General features: G+C 34.8%; 1 long non-coding RNA gene across 1 annotated transcript; it reads right to left on the minus strand.

The window, feature by feature from the left end:
* Positions 1–2,218: 2,218 nt before the first annotated feature.
* On the minus strand, positions 2,219–9,683 carry LOC131402007 (uncharacterized). Its single transcript, XR_009218183.1, has 3 exons — positions 9,630–9,683; positions 3,758–3,832; positions 2,219–2,344 (listed from the first exon to the last, which is right to left on the minus strand). It is a non-coding gene; the product is annotated as an uncharacterized LOC131402007 (long non-coding RNA).
* Positions 9,684–13,288: the final 3,605 nt, after the last annotated feature.

Consider the following 13,288-nt stretch of genomic DNA (forward strand, 5'->3'; position numbering starts at 1 on the left):
GATTCTATATCTCTCGTCAGTTTCGGAAGACTGTCAACTAGAACCATTTTAAATATTGCTTTTGTCTACTCTGCCTCTCTTCTTCTGGGATTCAAATTAAGTGTATATTAATGCTTTTCACCATGACCTCTTACAATCATTTCTGTATTTTCCTTCCTTTTATTTCTCTCCATGTCTCAGTAAAGATATTTTCTACTTTCTTTTCTTCAAGTTCACTTATCCTTTCTTTCGTTGTGTCTAATCTATATTTAAACTTATATATTGAGTTCTTAATGTCAATTACTGTATTTTCCATTCAATTATTTTTAAAGATTTCACTTCTCTGACAAAATTTTCTATCATATCAAATGTTTTCATGAACATAATAATCAGAGATATTTTAGACTGAGTAGGCTGGTGAAATACTTGGCTGTGGGTCTGTATCTATTATTTCTTTATTCTTTGGTTTGTGGTCGTTTCTTCCTTGACCCTAATATGCCTTGAAATTTTTTTATTGGATTCCAGTCATTTTGAATAAAAAATTACAAAAACTCTTCTCTGATAATTTTATCTTCTTTCAGAGAGATTTTACTTTTTTTTCCCCTAAATGACAGTCAGAGCATAAACAAATCATTTTGATCCAATCAGGGTTTTAAGATGATAGGAAGGTGAGTTTTAGTCTCTTTGAGGTATGGTCTAGTTCTGACTTGTTCTTTTTTTTCATAGAGCATAACTTTTCAAAGGTCTCAAATGAAATACTAGAGCAATTACTGGGCCCCTTTCTTCTTGACAGACCCTAAATTCCCAATTTTTTTTTCCCAGCACATTGAACCTGACAAAACATCTGCTTCAGTTTTTACCTTCTGGGCGTCAGCTGTCTTCTTGTCGTCTTGGTCTCTCAGTCCACAACAGCTTAGAAACGGACAAACGCCTTACAGTGAATATCAACTTAGAAAATCAGACACACTTCTCTGTGTTTCCTATTTCTTGAGGATCTTGGTCCCTCCAATTCTGACTGGTTGGTTATACCTGTGCTTCATATTATCTTGTCTCTTTAGCCCTGTAAGACTGTCAAGAGTCCTGAGTTTTTGCTTTCTGCTTAGTCTCTCTGCCTTCAGCCACTTAGCGATGGAAAATACCTCAAGGGGAAATTTTGTGGAAAGTTGGGCTCATACTGTGTATTCCTTTTATTAGGATATTGTCCTAACAATTGCTGGATGCCCTAGATACTCTCCAATGCCTCCAATAAGTAAGGTGTTTTCTTTTTCTTTTCTTAAATGTGATTTTTATAGTTATTCTTGGTGAAAGTTGGTTTGATACAAGCTAGTCATTTACAACTATATGGAGAATTTTAAATTCAGAGAAGTACTGTTGTTAAGAAATTGTGAACGTAGATTGCCTGTTACCAAATAGATAATCAGCAATTTAATAATATTATGTAAAGCTACTTTTGAGTCACAAAAAGATTCTTTAAAGGAATATTACTTGGAGGAAATGTCTACATTAATTAATATGGACAAGTAGAAAAATATATATCTATTACCATTTTTCAGGCCCAGTTTGCTAATGACCTCTGTGTGTTGTTTTGGGCACAGTTAATCATCAAAAGTGGAGGACAGACAAGAATTGTTTGAAGTCTCTTTCAGCATTTTTTTCTGTTTAGTCATAAGTAATATTAGAACAAGTGATCTTAGAGCCAACTTTCAATGAGCAGTTAATGGTGGTATTTGAGCAGTCAGAAGATGAGTTCTGGAACATAACATAGAGTTAAAATATATGCAATAAATCCAAGAAGGATATCAAACACTGAGGTCTTACTAACCCCTTTGGAAAACAAAACTGTGTAAGTATTTGCACAGCATAAGTAAATGAGATAAATACCGAAACAAACACAAGTTATTTATTAAAAGAGGTAACAATTAAAAAATTGAACACAAAGTCAAAAAACAACTCAAAGTAATCAATCATTACAATAAAAAGAGTTTTTTGTTGTTGTTGTTGAGGAAGATCGGCCCTGAGCTAACAGCCGTGCCAATCTTCCTCTATTTTGTATTTGGGATGCTGCCACATCGTGGCTTGATGAGTGGTGTGTAGGTCCACACCCAGGATCCAAATCTGCTAACCCTGGGCCACTGGAGCAGAGTGCGTGAACTTAACCACTATGCCACCAGGCCAGCCCCCCTCAAAGGATTTTTTTAATATTAAAATTGATTATTATCTAAAAAGCATGACTCTTGGAATGTGTTATTTCTCTTTTGTTGTCATAATTATTACGTGATTTGTAATTTGCAGTTAAAGTACTCAGATTCTTGAGGTTCATTCTCATTCCGCTGGAGTCTAGGAAAGTCATCTCTTAGAGGTTGAGCTGAAACAAAATAATAATAACAATAAATAGTTTCTTTTTTTATATAACAGCCTCAGCCATAAGGGGAAACCATACAGTTTTGGACAACACGAAGGGGTGAACTCAGTTGGAACAGGTTAAACGTCCCACTCAATCTCCATTGTTGAGTGAAGGGTGAGTGGACCACTGGCCCTGTTTGCATTAATCTGTCCACAAACAAAACCTCTTCTTTGGCAATGTCATGTGAACTTAATCACTAACTTCAAATTCGTCTGACAAAATATTCAACATTAATAAGGCAGTAAAATTAAGATTCTTACCATTCTCAGTCAGATTTCCCTATGCCAGCAAAAATAGTCAATCAGTAAAATCAGTGATGTATTTAATAGTCATAGCTGATCATTCCATTTTCATTGAAGACATTTTTGAACTCTCGATTTTCCTAAGGCTTAAACACTAGACTTTGCAGCTTTCATATTATACAGAATATTCTGTTCGTGCTAAAATTACATCATACAATTGAAAATACATTTACCACTTTGAGCTTATTTTATGCAAGGCAAAAGACCAAATAGGCATGGCTATAACATTGTACTTGTCATTATCTTCTTCTATGACATTCTTTTTTTTTTTGTGAGGAAGATCAGCCCCGAGCTAACATCCGATGCCCATCCTCCTCTTTTTTTTTTTTTTTTTTTTTTTGCAGAGGAAGATTGGCCCTGACATGAGATCCATGCCCATCTTCCTCTACTTTATATGGGACGCTGCCACAGCATGGTGTGACAAGCAGTGCGTCGGTGTGTGCCCAGGATCCGGGCCGTGAACCTCGGGCCGCCTAAGCGGAGCGTGCCCACTTAACTGCTTGCACCACTGCGCCAGCCCCCGACATTCTTTATTAACTTCAAATTTGAAGTGATATGTTAGCAATTTGAATCTTCATGTGAATGATTTAAATGTATTTTTGTTGCCTTTGTGTAGAATGGAGTCCAGGCTGGCGTCACCCGTATGCCATGCTTTTGTACATATGTGTTAATGATTATAAGTGATCATTCATTAGATCTAGTCCACAGAGAGTCTTTGTCATATAGTCTACATAATAGCACATAGAAGGCTCAGGATAGAGTTTTCTTGAGAAGAGTAATAAGATTATATAACATAGTTTTAGTAATATTCATATTTTAATAATATTCATAATTTTAAAATTTTTATGTCAAATTTTAAAAGGACAACTTTATCACTTCAGCAAGAAGTTAGCATGCTCTTTAGATAGATTCTGTACTGTGACTTATAGATAGAAAATCATCTTTGATGATAAAATCACATTTTAAGCATTTTCTTTCCTAGTCTCTGATATTACATCAGTTCTTAATATAAATTCAACTCATAAACATCTACTAGGTATCTCAATTCATAGTTGTGAGACATTATGCTTACCTAATGTATCAGGCACTTTTTTCCCCCAGAAGTGATATTTTCTGATGTTACAACCATGAAAATCAGGGTGAAACTCTGGGATTTCAGGGAGGCATCAGAAGACAAGAGTAAAGAATGAAGTACAAAAATAAAAACACTTTAATTTCATGATTGGAAAAGTCTTACCCTAATCCTTGAGTATATCTTCTATGCCCTTCTCTTGTATGCCTATATTGCTGCTGTGGTATCTGCCTCCAGTGCACCAGAGAGCCACCAAACCAGGCACCTCCATGCTAATGAAACCCTTTGCTGACCACTGAGGGCCATTGTAGAAGAGGAGGGGCCTGCAAGATTTGTCAGAGATGGTCACCAGGGGTGGAGAGTTGGAGAAGGTCATCAAGAGTACGTGATCTCCAGCTGAAACTCTAACCAGACCGGAGCAATTGGAGGCTCCTCATCCACTCCCCTGTCCTTGGAATGCATATTTGGCCCACCATTCACACTAGGAGCCACTTCAAGGACACAGCCTTGGGCGAGTAATGTGTTGTTGAGACCATGTGGATGGTATTCATGACTGAATCTCATTAAGGACTCTAAATAAACTCTTAAATTAAGAACTTGGCAGGCGGATGTGGAGATCTACTTGTCTTGCGGCCAAGATTAGCCTTGTAAGTTGCCTTGCTTATTAAAACAGCCACCTAACCCCCTCCCCATAAAAATCGTAGTATTTTTATATTGTATCGGTGGGTTTTTTCCTGAGCAACTACAAATAAGGTAGAAGGAAAGTGAAATTGCTCAGGTATCTGCCTCCTTGAGAAAGACTGCATTCCTAATCGCAGTCAACCGCGTTACACATATGCGCCATATATAAAGTAGTATTTAAGAGTTCAGACTGAACTGGCTTTAAATGTAGGCATATCGCTAAGTGTAAATTTACATTTTACACTTAGCCCCTCCAAGCCTTAGTTTCGCTACCTGTGAAATGTTCTATGGTTGCTGTGAATTTCACAAAAAATACAAAAAAGTCTAACACAGTAGCTGCACATGGTACGCATATTGGCTGTTTTATCATAAGTATTATTATAGCTGATTTTATTAGTAGGAATGAAGAAATGTTTATATAGTTCAATGGAAAAGTAACTCATGTATTTATGGCAGAATGGAACATCTATACAGCTCTACAGTCCCCTATAGAGCTCTCAAACAAATCATATTCAACTGGTCCTATATGAATAACCCCAATCAACATTTCTACTTATGATTTTCCACTTACAAATTTTTTAAGAAAATATTAATAATTATAAATACTTACGGGAATTTTATTTTTATGTTGGATAAAAAGTAGAATCATTCTCTAGACATTACACAACAACCTGCCTGTTTCAGTTAACATGAACATCTTCTTAGTTCAATACATACTTGTTGCTATTGTTAATCATACTACCAGCTACTCAATCACCAAAGCAAGAAAATTGAAAAAATTATTCTTATTTGTCTCTTTCCCTCTCCCTCTATGTTTGGTTTGATCACCAGATTTTAATTTCTAAATATTTATTATATCAAATCTTCTATGTCCTTATTATAACCACTTTATTTCACTCCCTCAAAATTTCTTCTCGTAACCATTGCATTATCTCCCTAACCAGGCTCCTTCCATGCAGACATTTATACCAAATAAAAATACTCAATTATATTCTTACTAAATTGCGTCTCTGATTTTATTACACCTTTGCCTAAATTTTTTCAAATTCTTTCCTGAGAAGATAAGGTCTAAGCTCTTTATATGTCATTGAAGACCTTTCATAATGCAATTTCTATCTGTTTCTCCAACTTACCTACCACGCTTCCTACCTTATACTTTATCCTCAAGCAAGCTATGCTGCTTATAAATTTTCCCATATCGACCTTTCCCTTTTATATCTTCAGTTTATTCTCTTTACATGAAATTCCCATTCCCTAAATTCATCATTGGCTAATGCAATCGAAACATCACTCAGTAGAAGCAACACCACCACTTCCCACATCAGTCTCTCTCAGTATGGCTTAAATGGCATTCTTCGGAGTCTTGTGACACCCTCTGTATAATCCCACCATTTTTCACATCACATTGAATTATAATTTTCTATTCATAGGTCTAATTATGAACTTTTGGAAGTTGGGAGAATTTTCTTATTTTAATCGTATTTATTGTATGTTTCTAGTATATACATAGGTGGCAAGTGTTTTTTCAGTCAAAATGGTGGATTTGAGAGGTTGAATGAACATAGCCTGGCTGCTTTTTAGGTCTTAGGAATTGAGAAAAAGAGTGAGAGACAGAAAACTTCAATGTTTCTATTTTTTGGTAATGAGAGTATGATATTACCATGTTCTGAGTTAAGGAATATAGAAGGAAGACCAAATCTGGGTAACAATATGAAAAATTCAGTTTAATAAGAGATATCTACACTATACCCAAATGGAGATGTGCAATAATAAATGAGATCTAGAAGTCTAAACATCAAAGAAAACAAAGAGAAATACGGTCTAGAAATATAAATGTATGACTTTTCACTGTAAAGTTGAGATTAGAAGCCTCCTAGAAAGATTCCATAGGATGAGAAGAAGGCCTTTCATAGTGTAGTCCTATCTGTTTTTCAGATAGGAGCACCATCATTTAAGGGATGTACAGGTGATGAGAAGTTTAAGTAAGAACTCAATATAAACAACCCAAAAGTAGGATTAAGTGATGCAACCAGTAGTCAAAAATCAATTACCTATAGTAGTCAGTCTTATAACACAAAGGGGGAAAGTGAGCCTCACGTAAGGATTCTGGTAATGTCATCACATTTTGTTCTTAGTTCTGCAGCTGACACTCTGTCTCAGTGTTAGGAAGACACAAAGGATTGGATTACTGAAAATAGAATATCTTATAGCAAGGAGGCCTCAGCTCTTTAGCACTATTCGATCATTTCCACAAGAAGACATAGAATCTTTGTTGCCCAATATTCTCACTTTTCAATACAGACTTTTATGCTAATTTCTTATTTTTAAATATTAAACAGTGCATGAGACAAAGAAAAGACAACTCTAGGCTGGGTTCAGGATGCTGACCACAATTTTGGAACCTCTGTACTACTTGGAAAAAAGTCTGTGTTCAAGATGGTATAGAAATATCTGATTTAAATAACTGAGGTTCCAAACATAGGCAATAATTTTAACATAGGTGTGAAACACTGAAATTTATCTAACAGCAGTGTAGCTGAAAGATGGCCAGATTGGGTTTCAGAAAACCTGTTCTTTCATTCGATTATATTATTTAGTAAATATATATGAACATCATTAACTCATCATCTATTTTATGGGAATAAAATGAGAAAAAGAAAATGCTTGGGAAGTCATAAGCATTATATTTAGCATATAGCATTATAATTAAATTTATTAGTCATACGGTTCATTTGAAATCAATAACTTCAATGTGGTTCTTTGTAATTCATGTCAATGTATATATGTAGTACATATAGAATGTAGAGAAGTATACAGCAAAAATTCATCTCCTCCTACCCTCTTATATAAGCAGCAGCCCCAACATGATGCTTATCACTCCACCTCACCACTTAATGAAGATAGACAATATTTGGTGGCGGTAGTGGTGTGGTTATGACAGGTAATTTGTATTAAATACTCTCCTAGATATAGTAATTTATAGTAATACACTTAATTCTGAATGATAATTCACATATACCATTAATCAGTTAGAGAAATGAAGATGACTCACGTTTGATAATTTCCAGATATATTTAGAAGTACAATATGTTCCTTGAAGTATAGTCACCTACCAACCAAAATCTCCAAATCATAGAAGAATGATTTCTGTCTGACCTCAATGTTTAGTAAGCTAGAACTAGATGGGAAATATTCTCAAGCTTCAGAAGAATTAAAAAAAAACTTCAAAGAGAAAATGTAGTCATCTGAAAAAGTGTGATACAGTATGCTCATTGGAATTGAAATGGTCCTTGGTTAAAAAGTTTAAGAAAGTAAATTAAAATGCCAAGCATGACGGATAACTTGAGCAATAAAGAATATGTTTCACTCTCTCTCCACAGTAACAGGAAAAGAGTTCAGTCCAATTAAATATTCATGAAACAAAAGATCAAGGCTTTAAGTCTTAGACCAAGTTCAAGACTGGGCATGAACTAATGATCCAATAGTTTATATGAATATTAAACATTTAGTAGAGAAATAACTCAGAATTACATTTTGGAAGGGATTCCATTTTAATTTAATTCTCTGATAGTTAATTTTACCAATTCTGGGTAAGAAATTGATTGACATATAACACAATTATATCCAAGACCATATACTGAAGATTACTCAATTGATGGTTGCCCTAAGTTTCAGCAGTAAAAGATGCACTGAGTAATTTTTATTATATTGTGGTAACAGTTGCTGTTCTTTCCCCAAATCTTTTAACTTCTCACACATACGAAAATTAAATATGAGCTGATAGGCAAGGATACATGTGCGAATTTAATTACTATACTTTGCCCCAAAACTTGCTGCAAACTTAGTTTGAAGGGGTGTTCCTATGTATTATTTTTAGCATTAGTTGTTAGTGAGGCACACATTGCATGTATTAATCATTTGAAATGAAAACTCCCTCCTGAGACCTCCCTAGAAACACGTGTAAGCAATTTCGTTTCAAAAGATTGATGGAATAGAAATACACCCAAGGAAGCTTTGACAGGTTTGACATCCTCCTTTTAAAGATCCAGGAATAAGTGAGGTTAATCCTGCCACAGGCAGAATGCCTCCTCTAAGTGTCTATAAACCAGTGAAATGTGCAGGGGGCCTCAGACACCGCTGAGAGGTCCAGCGAAAATAATCATCTGCTCTTCATGCCGAAAGGCAGCAAACACCGCAGGGGAGATCAAGTCCCAGACTTCCAATCCATCCTCCGTGCAGCAGGCCTGTGGCCATACTTCCCCGGAGAAGGCGCCTTGTCCGTCACTACAACCAGTTCAACCAAAGTATTTTATCCATTTATTTATTTTCAAGTTGTCTACGATGTTTTTGGAAGCAACGGCAGACAAAGCTTCCTCTAGAAAGCCTAAGGGATCTGTATTCCTTTTGAGCAAAATGGCCTGCAGACATTTTTGCAAAACTACTGATAAAAGAACTCTGAGTACCAACATGTTGGCTGAACCAAAATAAAGCATGTACCAGTACATGCCAGTGTACACACCAGTGTAGTGTGATGAAATGGGAAATTTAGAAAAGAAAAAAACTAAAGGGAGCAAAGAGGCTAGATAGAATATAACAATTTATTATTACATGAATTTATTCTCATTTGCCCAGCCTAGTGTTTACTCAAGATATCAGAAACTTCTACCTAATGACAAAATGTTATTTGAAATTACACCACGCACTTTCATTAGCAAAGAAAGAAATCACTGAGATAAGAATTCATATACTTTCCTCAGAGGTGTCTTGTATCATATTTTATTTTAACACCTGCATGAGCTTATGTTTTATACTATGAGTATCTAGGGTTCATGAGTTTCAATTTACTTTTTTCTGTACACACAATATATTTCACAGTCATTGCCATATAATGGATATTCAATAAATGTTTGTTGAATGTTTTGATGAATAAAATTCTTTTTAGATCAGAGTCTTAACTTTGAGTCAATAGAGGATATTTAATAGACTCATGATCCCCTAAAAGTGTACACCAGGTGCTTGTGTTAATGTTCAAAAGTCCATTTTATTCCTGTGGAGAAATCCATATATTTCACCATATTTCCAAAGAGCATCATGATTTCCCTCCCATAAATGATTGTCTCTTTTCTTTAAAGAAATGTAAAGATACAATCTTTCAAGGCAGTATGATATAACAGAAAAGTCTAGGACTTACCGAAAACTCTCAGAAAACCTCATACTTTACAGTGATTTGTTAGAAACGTTTCTGTAAAATTAGAAAAGACAAGGATATTGATTAGGACCATTTGTTTTGAACACTGTAATGAGGTCTTATCCAGAGCAGTAATAAAATTTTTTTTAATATTAATAAGACATGTAAAGTTTGGAAAGAATTGTAAAGAAGAGCATGATTGTGTGTAGATGGTATGATCATCTATATAACAAACATGGGATAATGTGTAGATGATAATTAGAATTAATATAAGAATTCAACAAGATTGCCAGACAACAAAATCAATATTTTAAAATAATGGGAGTTCCAATAAATTACGGAGAAAAAAGTAAAGAACACATAATTTAAAAGATTCATTTACTAAGAAGCTAAAATTATAAGAACTTTGGAATATATCTAGTATCGAATGTACATTTTATAGAAAAATGTAAAAGTGTATTAAAGAATATAAATATTGAAAAATAGAAATTTCATAAAATAAACAATAAATGAAAAAAGAAAGTTCATCTAGTTTCTTTTAACAAGGCACAACAAAACTCTAAAACATAATAATAATAAAACTGATTATATTGAAATTAATGATTCATTTAACATGTAACTCCATAAAAGACAGTCTACCCAAAGGAATCAGAGCTTTTCAATGTATATAACTAGCAAAGATATGGTATCCAGAATACATTCAAAATGTTTACAAATCAATAATAATTTTAAAAAATAGGTATGAACTGAATATATAGTAAAATTGGGAATAGGCATAGACATCAGAGTAGAAATAGTAATGATTATTATTATTAGCATTAGCATCATGATTACTATGGTTATTTAACCTGGACTTGATTTAAGCAATCTTTTCTTCTAGTTCTTTCCTTTTCCAGATCAAGTTTTAACAATCCTGAGAGGTCTCACCCCAAATCACAAAGATTTCCAAAACTACTTTTTTTTAATCCCAAATCTGAATTTCAATCTATTATCACAACACTTAATCCATTGACTCCAATTATTAGATAAATAAATGCTTTTCTATGCACACGATAATTAAGACGACCACCAGCGAATAAGGGAAAACAAATACTCACAGCAAATTATAAGGGAACTCAGTATAGAAAAAGTTAGCTCAGCCTAAGAGTAGCAGAGTGAGACTCAGCCAGTCATCACAGCAATGTAAAGCAAACTACAAACTAAAACACTCTGACAAACTTTATTATCATAATTCTAATTAATCTTTATCAGTTAATTTTGTGGTTGATATGCATAAGTAACAGAGATATGAAAATTAAATATGGGGCCGGCCCCATGGCCTAGTGGTTAAGTTCGGTGCGCTCTGCTTTGGCAGCCTGGGTTCAGTTCCCAGGTGCAGACCTAAACCCCTCATCGGTGGCCATGTGGTGGTGGTGACCCACATACAAAACAGAGAAAGATTGGCACAGATGTTAGCTCTGGGCTAATCTTCCTCAGCAAAACAAAAATTAAATAGTAGGCATTTTCATCCTATTTTCTAGCAATAAGATTAATGATCTTACATCATGACCCCTGAAGATAATTGGATTTCAAGGTATAAATATTACATATAAACAACGCATTTTCATTTAGATGTCATGACTCTAATTCAAAGTATTTTACCAAGTATTGGTTCTGTCAATTAAGGACTTTTTGAGGCTAAGGTTCATAAAGTAAGAATTTTTGTATATTTCTAATTTTTGAATATTTTATCTGTATAGCATGACCTTCTTTACATCTAGTGATGATTTTAGCTTTAAATCTATTTTGTGTCTTATTAACATAGTCATGCCAGATAGTATCATATTGTTTTTCACCTTTTTACTTTCAGTTCTCTGATTTCTGATATTTTAGATATGATCTTTTGAATAGTATAAAATTGGAATTCATGTTTTTATGCAGCCTGATTTTTTAACTTTCATACCAAATATTTATTCCATTAACATTCAATTTAATTACAGATATATCTGGGTCTATAACTACCATCTTATTTCATTCTACTAATTTATTTCTTTCATTCTATGTTTTTTCTTCTCTCCATTATTGTCTTTTGGTGGTTATTTTGTGTATGTTTGAGTAGGTATTTTTTCTCACATTCTACTCTTTTTAACTTTACTACATTGGACTGTATGCTGTCTATTCTATTCTCTTAAGGTTATAATAACACATATATAACTTACCAATGTTGAAAATTAATCAATACACTTATTCTCTTCTCTCATCTTACAAGGACGTCAATTACTACTCTTCCTCACTTATATGTTATTATTTTGTTTGTTTTAATTCTATCTTGTCCCTTTTAACCTCACAAAACAATATTGTTTTTAAAAGATTAAAGATCACTTAGATTTACTACACATTTACCACTTATTTGATTATTCATTCCTTCTCACAACCTCCAATATTTTCCTTGTTATCACTTCTGCCTTTCCACATCTTTTAGATTTTCCTTTAAGGAGGATCTACTGGTGGGAACATTTTTGCTGATTTTGTCTCTTTTAGGACGTATACCTTTTTACTCTAATTCTAGACATTTGCTTTCACTAAATATAGAATTCTAAGTTGACACATTTTCTTTCAGCACATTGAAAATATCACTGTTCTTTGTCTTGCATTGTTTCTTTTGTTGATACTGAGAGGTAAGCTGTCCATCTAATTGTTGCTCCTAGAATCTGTGGATTGGTGTCTTTATGACCAGAAATACCCCAAGCATTATTTATTCCAATATTGTTTATTTTCCACTTTTCTCTTTCCTCTCCTTCTAGAACACCAATTAGAAATATGTTGGACTTTCTTAGGTTAATACTCCCTGGATTTTTTCTCCTTTTTATGGTTTCCTTCTCTTATTACCTCTATATTCTAGATAATTTCTTCTATTCAATCTTTCAGACTGGATACAAGGCACATTCCAGGACAACAAAGTAATCTGAACTGGTGTTGGGAGTAGATTAAAACTGGATTACTTCCAGGGATCAAGCAATATCAAGAGAAACAGAAAGAAGGAAGCAAGGGAGGGAAGACAGAGGGCGTTGGCCCTCAGCATTTGGGGCTAGTATTTGGCCATGCCCATCAGGGATCATAATCAGCTACAAGACATCCTACAAGCCATAAAGTCAAAACACCTCATTCATTTACAAAAATGCGTTTCATGTATTGACTTTTGTTTTAACCCGTCCCCTCATTTCAGACAGGAGATCCAGAAAAGGGAGACAACTACTCAGTAGCAGAACCAGGACTAGAACCCAGGGCCCCAGACTCCTGGTCATTCATTCAGGAGGGCACCCCTTGTTCCTGGCCGCCTGCCAACCTGTAGGAGGACAACATTGGTGAGGACAACCTGAAGGAACTGAAGTCCTTGCCTTCACAGAAATTCAAAGGAGGTGCTCGAGTTGGATCTTAGAAGATGACTAAGAGTTTGCCAGACATCTGAAGGGCATTGGAGGCAGTGTGTGCAAAGTAGGGAAGCCTGAAACAGCGGTGGGATCAGATGGCACAAGTGGAGCCCTCTGCTCAAGTGGATGAAGCGCTGAGGAGAGAGGTGAGCTGGGGAGGAGGATGCACTGTAGAAGACAGCGGGGAATGCCTGCAGGGGTTTTGGCAGCGAATTTCAATAGGAAGAGCTACCTTCTAGCTCAGTGTGGCTG

This window comes from Diceros bicornis, assembly GCF_020826845.1.
Source record: "Diceros bicornis minor isolate mBicDic1 chromosome 3 unlocalized genomic scaffold, mDicBic1.mat.cur SUPER_3_unloc_1, whole genome shotgun sequence".
NCBI lineage: Eukaryota > Metazoa > Chordata > Mammalia > Perissodactyla > Rhinocerotidae > Diceros > Diceros bicornis.